Here is an 11473-nt window from a genome sequence, read left to right on the forward strand (position 1 = left end):
TTTAGTGGAGACGGGGTTTCACCATGTTGGCCAGGATGGTCTCAATCTCCTGACCTCGTGATCCACCCACCTCGGCCTCCCAAAGTGTTGGGATTATAGGCATGAGCCACCGCACCCGGCCCTGGTTAATTTATGTATTTTTTTTTTTTTTTTTTTTGAGACAGAGTCTCGCTGTGTCACCCAGGCTGGAGTGCAGTGGCCGGATCTCAGCTCACTGCAAGCTCCACCTCCTGGGTTCATGCCATTCTCCTGCCTCAGCCTCCCGAGTAGCTGGGACTAGAGGCGCCCGCCACCTCGCCCAGCTAGTTTTTTGCATTTTTTAGTAGAGACGGGGTTTCACTGTGTTAGCCAGAATGGTCTCGATCTCCTGACCTCGTGATCCGCCCGTCTCGGCCTCCCAAAGTGCTGGGATTACAGGCTTGAGCCACCGCGCCCGGCAATTTTTGTATTTTTAGTAGAGACAGGGTTTCACCATGTTGGCCAGGCTGGTCTTGAACTCTTGACCTTGTGATCTGCCCACGGGTGACGGAGTGAGACTCTGTCTCAAAACAAACAAATAAACAAACACAAAACTGGTGAAAAATGTAAAAAAAAAAATGACCACCTCTCAGGAAGGTACTAACTGGGAAGAGGCATGAGGAAAATTTCTCGAGTGATGGAAACGCTATATGTTGAACACCGTGGTGGTCTCATGGGTGTATACAGGGATAGAAATTCATCCAGATGCACAAATTGTCAATTGAGCCTCAACAATAAAATGAAGTACTAATAGTATAGAAGACTGTTCTTGGGCTTTGATCCACTGGCCACAACTTCTTGTTGGCCTAAGACCTTCATGCTTTATGTTTAAGTGTAGTAACACTCATGCTCTATGTTTGATTATAGTAACACTCAAAAAAGGGTGGCTATTGCACCTTTGGAGCTGGGTTATGGCTGACCTCCCGGGCTCTGGGCAGCTACCGTGGTGCCCCACCTACAGGAAGAAGAGAGGAGCCAAGATTGAAAGGGAGTATTAAGTCACGGAAAGGACAGGATTTACTAGCAGGAAAAGGAAAAGTTTTATGTAAAGCACATGGCACATGGCACAGGGCTAGGAACCTTGCGCTTCCTCCTTAGGGCTTTCTGACTCATGCTTCCCTCTGCTCCGTTTCAAGGTCTTTGCACACCTGCCTCTTCTTGGTCCCAGGGCCAAGGTGCCTCCTTAAAGAGGGCCTCCCTGATGCTTCACCAAACATGGCACCCACCTCTACTCACTGCCATCCTGCTCCATTTCATTCCTATGTCACAATTTGCAATGATCTCTCTTTTGTATTTGTTGACTTGTCCCTGACTCTATTTTAATTGCAGCCCCCTAAAGAGCAAGGACTTCAGGTACCACCGGGCTTAGCACAGTCCCCAACTGGAAGTAAGCACTCTGGCAACATTGATGGCATCAGTAAATAGTATCTGTTAATAAACTGGGGAAATTATTGCTATGGTTGAATCAAAGGAGTAGAGGGTTTTTTTTTTTTTTTTTTTTCTTTCTCTTTTTTTTTTTTTTTTTTTAGACGGAGTCTCGCTCTGTCGACCATGCTGGAGAGCAGTGGCCGGATCTCAGCTCACTGCAAGCTCCGCCTCCCAGGTTTACGCCATTCTCCTGTCTCAGCCTCCCGAGTAGCTGGGACTACAGGCGCCCGCCACCACGCCCGGCTAGTTTTTCTTTGTATTTTTTTAGTAGAGACGGGGTTTCACCGTGTTAGCCAGGATGGTCTCGATCTCCTGACCTCGTGATCCGCCCGTCTCAGCCTCCCAAAGTTGGGATTACAAGGATGTTAGCCAGGATGGTCTCGATCTCCTGACCTCGTGATCCGCCCGTCTCAGCCTCCTCAAGCTGGGATTACAGGCTTGAGCCACTGCGCCCGGCCCTTTTTTTTTTTTTTTTTTTATACTGAGAAGGAGTCTTGCCCTGTGGCCCAGGCTGGAGTGCAGTGGCACAGTCTTGGCTCACTGAAACCTTTTCCTCCCGGGCTCAAGCGATTCTCCTTCCTCAGTCTCCTAAGTAGCTGGGACTACAGCATGTGCCACCATGCCCTGCTAATTTTTGTCTTTTTAGTAGAAACAGAGTTTCACCATATTGGCCAGGGTGGTCTTGAGCTCCTGACCTCAAGTGATCTGCCTGCCTTGGCCTCCCAAAGTGCTGGGATTACAGGGGTGAGCCACGGTGCTGCCCCTAGAGGGCAGCTTTGAGAAAGAGCGTAGAGGAGGCTGAGGAGTGGTAGAAGTCAGGGATTCCTGGAGGGAGGCGGAGTGTGGAGGGGAGGGGAGTACAAGGGTGGCGAGAATGAGAACAAAGTCAGCAGGATTAGTGCGTGTTGATGGAGATTCAGGTTGATGGGAAATTTCAAAGCTTAGTGAAAATAGTTCCAGATCAACAGAGATGGGGGTCTTACTATAATTCCTATGGTGGTCTCAAACTCTGGGACTCAAGGGATCCTCCTGCCTTGGCCTCCCAAAGTGCAAGGATTATAGGTGTGAGCCACTGCACCCAGCCAATAATTATTACTTATGGCTGCCATTTAGTGTTTCCCACAATCTTTTGAGGAAAGGACTACCTGTGGGACCTCAAGCAAGTTGTTTATTGATTTCTTTATTTTGAGACAGGGTCTCACTCTGTCATCCAGGCTGGAGTGCAGCGGCTTGAACATGGCTCACTGTACCCTCGACCTCCCGGGCTCAAGCAACCCTCATCCCCCTGAGTAGCTGGGACTACAAGCGTTCACCACCACGCCCAGCTAATTTGTTTTGTAATTTTTGTAGAGACAGAGTCTTGCTATGTTGCCCAGCCTGGTGTTGAACTCCTGGGCTCAAGTGATCTGCCTGCCTGGGTCTCCCAAAGTGCTGGAATTACAGGCACGAGCCACTGCACCGAGGCAAATTACTAACCTCGCTGAGACTCACTGTCTCCCTTTGTCACATAGGGGCAATAAACGTGCCTACCTCATAGGTTGTTACGAGGATTAAGCAAAAATAACAGTTGCAAAGTCTTTGGAACAGTCTGTAGCTGGATCACAGTAAAGTACTCAATAAATGTCACTACCACTATCATTTTTTTTAATATTTTTTATTTTTTGAGACTGAGTCTCCATTACCCAGGCTAGAGTACAATGGCACGATCTTGGCTCACTGGAACCTCCCTGATTCAAGCGATTCTCCGGCCTCAGCCTTTCAAGAAGCTGGGATGGACTACTGGTGCATGCCACCACACCCAGCTAAGTTTTGTATTTTTAGTAGGGACGGGGTTTTGCCACGTTGGCCAGGCTGGTCTCGAACTCCTGATCTCAGGTGATCCACCCGCCTTGTCCTCTCAAACTGCTGGGATTACAGGCATGAGCCACCGCACTCGGCCTTACTATTATTATTTTTTCACTATTATTGTAATTGACCCATTTTACGGGTGAATAATTTGATGCCCAGAGAGGCTAAGTAACTTTTCCAAGCTCGTGTAGCTGGGTTTTTTTTTTCCAGTCTGGCTCTTCCTGTCTGTCCCCACTGCCACAGAATTAATTCATCACTTCCCACCCATACTTTTGTTTAATCTTTTCAGGAGTCTTCTTTCCATCTGTCTCTTCCCACACCTCTCCACCCTCCATAGTGCCATCTTGGCTCACTGCAACCTCCACCTCTTGGGTTCAAGTGATTCTCCTGCCTCAGTCTTCTGAGTAGCTGGGATTATAGACATCCGCTAGCATGCCTGGCTAATTTTTTTTTTTTTGTATATATATATATATATTTTTTTTTTTTTTTTTTTAGTAGAGACAGGGTTTTGCCATGTTGGCCAGGCTGGTCTCGAACTCTGACCTCAGGTGATCCATCAGCCTCGGTCTCCCAAAGTACTGGGATTACAGGCATGAGCCACTGAGCCTGGCCCCTAAGAAACCCTTTAAATGCCTACATGGAGCATCAGTGGACACTCCAGGTACACCCTCCACATGCCGAAAGGTCCCATGACCATTTCTGTGGATCACCGCCCTGGATTCTCTGAGCTTTTGTTTCCAAAGGCTTACATTTATATTCTCTTTGAAGAATTGTCCTCAGGCTACTTGAACTGCTCTGCCTAAAAACACAGAGAGGTTGGGAGCTGACTGCCTTACTGTCTTACTTGTCTTGACTGATTAGTGCTGTGATATGAGGCCCAGCTCCCTTGCCGTGAGTAGGAACAAACTTGAAGATACAATTTGTTCTCCAGAACTCCATGCAGATCAGGCTAAGGCTGAGACCTTACCTAAAATTACCCATCTCTCTTTTTTTCTTTTTTAAGACAAGGTCTCACTCTGTCACTCGGACTGGAGTGCAGCAGTGCAATCATGGCTTACTGCAGCGCTGAACTCCTGGGCTCAAGTGATCCACTTGCCTTGGTCTCTCAATGTGTTGGGATTGCAGGTGTGACCCACCACACCCAGCCCATCACCCTCCTTTTAGCTCCTTCTCCTTTCCTATTCTACTTTCCTTACTGCTGAGAAATTCCCTTACCAGGACAGGCGTGGCAGCATGCACCTGTAATCCTAGCACTCTGGGAGGCAGGAGGATCTCTTGAGTTCTGGAGTTCAAGATCATCCAAGGCAGCAAGAAAGACACTCCCTTACCAGTTTCTCTTGGGAGCCTTTCCTTTATATATCACTCACAACAAACCTTTATCTCAGATCTGCTTCTGGGGAATTTTATTTTATTATTATTATTTTTTTGAGATGGAGTTTCGCTCTTGTCACCCAGGCTGGAGTGCAGTGGTGCAATCTTGACTCACTGCGACCTCTGCCTCCTGGATTCAAACAATTCTCCTGCCTCAGTCTCCGAGTATCTAGGATTACAGGCACGCAGCACCACACCCAGCTAATTTTGTATTTTTAGTAGAGACAGGGTTTCGCCCTGCTGGTCAGGCTGGTCTCGAACTCCCGACCTCAGGTGATCCACCTGTCTCAGCCTTCCAAAGTGCTAGGATTACAGACATGAGCCACAGCACCCAATCTTTTTTTTTTTTTTTTTTTGATGGGGACAGAGTCTCACTTTGTTTCCCAAGCTGGAATGCAGTCATGCCGTCTTGGCTCACTGCAACCTCTGCCTTCCGGGTTCAAGAGATTCTCCTGCCTCAGCCTCCCGAGTAGCTGGGATTACAGGCATGTGCCACCACACCTGGCTGATTTGTATTTTTAGTAGACACAGTGTCTCACCATGTTGACCAGCCTGGTCTTGAACTTGTGACCTCAAGTGATCCACCTGCTTCGGCCTTCCAAAGTGCTGAGATTACAGGCATGAGCCACTGCGCCTGGCCTAATTTTTAAATTTTTGTTGAGATGGGCTCTCCCTGGTTCTGCTGAGAGAGCAAAATATGGAACAAAATTAAAAAATAAAAAGAGCAAGATAAAACAAAACAATTTTTTTTTGTTTGTTTTTTTAAAGAGAAGCAGACGGGGTCGTCCTATGTTGCCCAGACTAATCTCAAGGTCCTGGACTCAAGCAATCCTTCTGCCTCAGCCTCCCAAAGTGCTGAGAGGACAGGTGTGAGCTACCTTGCCCTGCCATGAACCCAGTTTTGCACTGTCCTTTTCCTCTTTACTCCCTTTATCTGGGTGACTACTAATTTCTGTGGATGTGTTATTGGTGAAGTGTCCCTGTCAATGATGAAGATGGTGTCCTCCAGCACCTGGTGTTCTCTCCACGCACTATTCTCTCTCCGCTTACTCCCAGTCTCCTTTGCTGAAGGAGTTCCCAGGGGCTCCTTCCTGAGCTTCAGTGCTCTCCATCTGCACGCTCTCCCTAGATGATCCTTTTGAATCTCTGGGCTTTAAATATCACATACTGTTGATGACTCCCTTGTATATAACCATAACCCTAGCCCAGTCTCCTCCCTGTGCCTGTGTGAATGAATCTGGATGCAGATATTGAACTTCCTACCCAACGATCCCTCTGGGGTTGTCACACATGGAAGTCTCCTAGGCTGTCCCCTATCACAGCTGCATCTCCCTTCATGCCCCTGATCTGTAAAATGGCCCCTCATCCACCTGGCCACTCAACTCCAAACCATGAAGCTATCTTTTCTTTCATCTTCCACATATAGCCTATTAGCAAGCACTGTCAGTATTATCTTTTTTTATTTTTACTTTTCTTGAGACAGGGTCTCGGTCTGTCACCCAGGCTGGAGTGCAGTGGTGTGATGTCAACTCACTGCAACCTTTGCCTCCTGGGTTCAAGTGATTCGCCTGCCTCAGCCTCCTGAATAGCTGGGACTATAGGCATGTGCCACCACACCTGGCTAATTTTTGTATTTTTAGTAGAGACAGGGTTTCACTGTGCTGGCCAGGCTGGTCTCGAACTCCTGACCTCAGGTGATCTGCCCACCTTGGCCTCCCAAAGTGCTGGGATTACAGGTATGAGCCACCACACCCGGCCTGTCTTTAAAGTTAATCTTGAGGCTGGGCGTGGGGGCTGAGATTACAGGTGTGAGCCGCCACGCCTGGCCTCTTTCTTTCTATTTTGTTGTTGTTGTTGCTCTGTATTTTGCTTTCAGCAGAATCCGGGACACTTCATCTGGACAAAAATTAAAAATTAAGCCAGGTGTGGTGGCATGCACATGTAGTCCCAACTACTAGGAAGGCTGAGGTGGGAGAATCGCTTGAGCCCAGGAGTTCGAGGCAAGCCATGATCACACCACCACACTGCAGAATGGGCGACAGAGTGAGACCCTGTAACAGGAACGACAGCAAAACATAAACCCCTGCTCACACCCTTTACCCACTCCCCATCATATTTAGGAGCCTTGCTTTTCCTGGCCTTTTCATTACCTCTTCTGTAATCTCATCTCATCCCATTCTTGCTCCTATCTTCCACGTTCCAATCACACTGACTGCTTTTCAATTCCTCGAACTCGCAAGTTCTTTCCTGCCTCAGGACCTTTGCTCTTGCCATTGCACTTCCTGAAATGTTCTTCTCCCAGGTCTTTGCATAATTGGCTTGGATGAGTCTCAGCAATAATGTCACCTTCTTCATCCTTTATCATCTTACCTAAGTTGCCTCCCATTCTTCATCCTTTATCATCTTACCTAAGTTGCCTCCCAACTTTGATCAAAGCCTGTTCCTCTTGTTCTTTTTAAATTTATCACTAACATAGTAATAATTTTTATTGTTTTTAGGTTTTCACTATTTATTTATGACAAATAGTCCACATTCAATATTCTTTCCAGTCAACAGTTATTTGAGGTCAGGCACAGTGGCTCACACCTATAATCCCAACATTTTGGGAGGCTGAGAGGAAGCATATAAGAGCCCAGATGCTGGTAGGTATGGGAAGACAGAAGATAACTCACTGCATAAGCAACACCTGGTGAGGCTCCTGGTGCTCGGTGGACTTGTGTTCTAAGACATGAGGTGGCAGCCAAGAAATAAACAAAAAATAATTATGTGCTTTCTCTGCTCATATGCGTTGTGGTGGCAACAGGTGTGGCCTCAACATGCAGAATAATGCTAGTGAGTTTGTGGACGTGTATGAAATGCTCCACCAGCAACTGCATCATCAGCATCAAAGACTACCCCTCCATCCAGATAAATGTGGCTGAGGTTGGCAAGGTCATGAGCAGGTTTAATGGCGAGTTTAAAACCTATGCTCTCGGTGGGGCCATTTGAAGGATGGGCAAGTGAGATGATCTATTCTCCGATTGTCCAATGCTGATGGCATCGTCTCAAATAACTTTTTTGAGACACCTCACCCAGTCCTTCTTCAGTCTTCCCATACCTACCAGCATGCAGGCTCACTGGGGGCAGACCTAGTAAGTCTGTTTTTTTGTTGTTGTTTTTTTTTTTTTGTGATGGATTCTTGCTCTCTCGCCCAGGCTGGAGTGCAGTGTCGTGATCTTGGCTCACTGCAGCCTCCACCTCCTGGGTTGAAGCAATTCTCCTGCCTCAGCCTCCCAAGTAGCTGGGACTACAGGCGCCTGTCACCATGCCCGGCTAATTTTTGTATTTTTAGTAGAGACGGGGTTTTACCATGTTGACCAGGCTGGTCTCGAACTCCTGACCTCAAGTGATCCGCCTGCCTCAAGCCTCCCAAAGTGCTGATATTATAGGCGTGAGCCACCGTGCCTGGCCAATAAGTTTCTTTGTGTTCATTTGTTTATTTTTTTGTGACAGATTTTCACTCTTGTTGCCCAGGCTGTAGTACAATGGTGCGATCTTAGCTCACTGCAACCTCCATCTCCCGGGTTCAAGCGATTCTCCTGCCTCAGCCTCTCGTGTAACTGGGATTACAGGCATGCGCCACCACGCCCGGCTAATTTTGTATTTTTAGTAGAGACAGGGTTTCTCCATGTTGATCAGGCTGGTCTCAAACTCACGGCCTCAGGTGATCCACCCACCTCAGCTTTCCAAAGTGCTGGGATTACAGGTGTGAGCCACCGCGCCCTGCCCAGTAAGTTTCTTATCCATCGTTTTGTCAGTGATTCTAGCTCAGTGCCTGCCAGGTAGCACATGACCAATGAAGAGTGGCTGTCCTAACTTACAGGAGGTGAGTGAGTGGTGCAGCCAACCATCTGGGCACAAAGGACCCAAATTCCAAGTGACTTTACAAACTAGAGACCTTATCAAAAATAGAGAATGGAAAAATATCACCTAGGGAAAGACTGAATGTTTGATACTATGGCTCAAAAACCAATTGTGGGCTCAGTTCTACAGCTAGATTAGGCTTCTTATATGGTATTTGTTTTTTTTTTTTTTTTTTTTTTGAGACAGAGTCTCGCTCTGTCACCCAGGCTGGAGTGCTGTGGCCGGTTCTCAGCTCACTGCAAGCTCCGCCTCCCGGGTTCACGCCATTCTCCTGCCTCAGCCTCCCGGGTAGCTGGGACTACAGGCGCCCGCCACCTTGCCCGGCTAGTTTTTTGTAGTTTTTAGTAGAGACGGGGTTTCACCGTGTTAGCCAGGATGGTCTTGATCTCCTGACCTCGTGATCCGCCCGTCTCGGCCTCCCAAAGTGCTGGGATTACAGGCTTGAGCCACCGCGCCCGGCCCAACTTATATGGTATTTGTAAAGGGCTATAAAAAAATCTGCAGGAAGCACGTTCACATCAATTACCTCATTTAATCCTCATACCAACCTAGGCAGTGGATAGGGTAAACGAAATTGCCTCAAGTTTACATACTAGGAAACCTATGTGTAGTTTGGTTATATGATTTCCCCAAGGTCACTAAGCAAGGCAGAGGCAGGGCAGGGACCCCATGCCTTTTCTCTCCAAGACTGCATGAGTTGTATAACCCATTTATTCTAGGATCAAAGAAATATTCAAACTCAAACCTTCACATCCTGCAGTCCAGACACATCCCTCTTTTCTAAGGCACACATTCCTGAAGACGACACCTGTGACCCATTCAAGTCCCTGAGCCTGTTCTTGTGCCCCAGGCCCCACCTCAGAGACAGACCAAGCTGTTTGAAACAGGGAACAAGCCCAGCCGCAATGGCTAACATCTATAATCCCAGCACTTTGGGAGGCTGAGACGGGCGGATCACCTGAGGTAAGGAGTTTGAGACCAGCCTGGCCAACATGGAGAAAACCCGTCCATGTGTGGGCGCCTGTAATCCCAGCTACTAGGGAGGCTGAGGCAGGAGAAATGCTTGAACCTGGGAGGTGGAGGTTGCCGTGAGCGAAGACTGTGCCTTTGCACTCCAGCCTGGGCAACAAGAGGGAAACTCTATCTCAAAAAAACAAAAAAAACTTTTGTAGTATACATACAGAAAAACTTAAGTGTGCAGGTTAATGAAATCTCACAAATTGACTATGCCTGTGTGCCTAGCACCCATAGCAAGACATCACACATGGCCAGCTCTTCAGAAGACCCCTGTGTCTCTGCTTAGTCACTATGCCCCAGAGGGTGACAGCATCCCAAATTCCAACAGGTTAGATTAGTTTGCCTCTTTTCTTCAAAAACAAAACAGAACAAAAAATTTTGTCATCGTCCACTTCCTGTTTGAACTTCTTTTCTTTTTCTTTTCATTTTACCTGCTGCTCCCATTCAACCTCTTTTCTATTTTATGTAACTACCGATGGATTTTTGTTCTTTTTCCTTATTTCCCCCTCAAAGGCTAAATGTGTCCATGAGGGTCAGGTTCAAATGATTCCCTTATTGAAAAAAGCCCAGTTTCTTTCTTTTGAGACAAGGTCTTATTCTGTCTCCCAGCCTCCTAGGCTGACGCAATCTTGGCTCACTGCAACCGCCACCTCCTGGGTTCAAATGATCCTCAGCCTCCCCGGTAGCTGGAACTACAGGGCTGCACCACCATGACCGGCTAATTTTTTTTTTTTTTTTTTTTGAGATGGAGTTTTGCTGTTGTTGCCCAGGCTGGAGTGCAATGGCACCATCTCGGTTCACTTAGACCTCCGCCTCCTGAGTTCAAGTGATTCTCCTGCCTCAGCCCCCTGAGTAGCTGGGATTTTTGTATTTTTAGTAGAGATGGGGTTTTACCATGTTGATCAGGCTGATCTTGAACTCCTGACCTCAGGTGATCTGCCCGCTTTGGCCTCTCAAAGTGCTGGGATTACAGGTGTGAGCCACCGCACCCAGCTAATTTTGTATTTTATGTAGACACGGAGTTTCACCACGTTGCCCAGGCTGGTCTTAGACTCCTGGGCTCAAGCCATCTGCCCACCTCAGCCTTCCAGAGTGCTGGATTACATGTCTGAGCCACAGTGCCCAGCCCAAAAGCCCTGTTTCTATACCCTGGCATTGGAGCCTTCTGTGTGTTGCCTGTAACCTATGTTTTCCACTTGGCTTATCTGATGGTTAATTATATGTATCAACCTATCTGGGCTAAGAGATGCCCAGATAGCTGGTAAAACATTATTTCTGGGTCTGACTGGGACGGTGTTTGCAGAACAGATAAGCATTTAAATCAGTAGACAGAAAAGTTCTGCCTTCACCCATGTGAGCAGGCATCATCCAATCCACTGTGGGTCCAGACAGAACAAAAAGGCAGGGTGAAGGCACATTTGCACCCTCTTCTGGAGCGGGGCCATCCATCTTCTCCTGCCCTTGGACATCACAGCTCCAGGTACTCAGGTCTTCAGACTCAGGCTGAAGGATGCCACCGACGTTGCAGGTTCCCCAGCTTGCAGACGGCATACGGTGGGACTTCTTGGCCTTTAGAATCACGTGAGCTAATTCCTGCAATAAATCCCTTCTTCCATATCCTCTTATATATGCCTCTGTACATCCTGTTGGTTCTGTTTCTCTAGAGAACTCTGACTAATTCAATTTCCAATTCTCCAGGACTCTGGGGGTTAATCTGAGTTCTTTCCCTTCACATTTCACCTCTCATCAGTGGGCAGCCCCTGTTGGTTTGGTGGAACAAGTGAAGTCATTGAGTACTAACTGAGTACTTCAGTACTAACCGAACTGAGTACTTACTGTGTGGTAGGCACCACATGAGGAGCTGGCATACAGAATTAAATAAACCAAG

The 11473-nt window shown here is 47.6% G+C and overlaps 1 pseudogene; it reads left to right on the plus strand.

The window, feature by feature from the left end:
* Positions 1 to 7481: 7481 nt before the first annotated feature.
* Positions 7482 to 9481, plus strand: LOC111546503 (annotated as a pseudogene).
* The last annotated feature ends 1992 nt before the right edge of the window (positions 9482 to 11473 follow it).

Source organism: Piliocolobus tephrosceles, chromosome 20 (assembly GCF_002776525.5).
Source record: "Piliocolobus tephrosceles isolate RC106 chromosome 20, ASM277652v3, whole genome shotgun sequence".
Lineage (NCBI taxonomy): Eukaryota > Metazoa > Chordata > Mammalia > Primates > Cercopithecidae > Piliocolobus > Piliocolobus tephrosceles.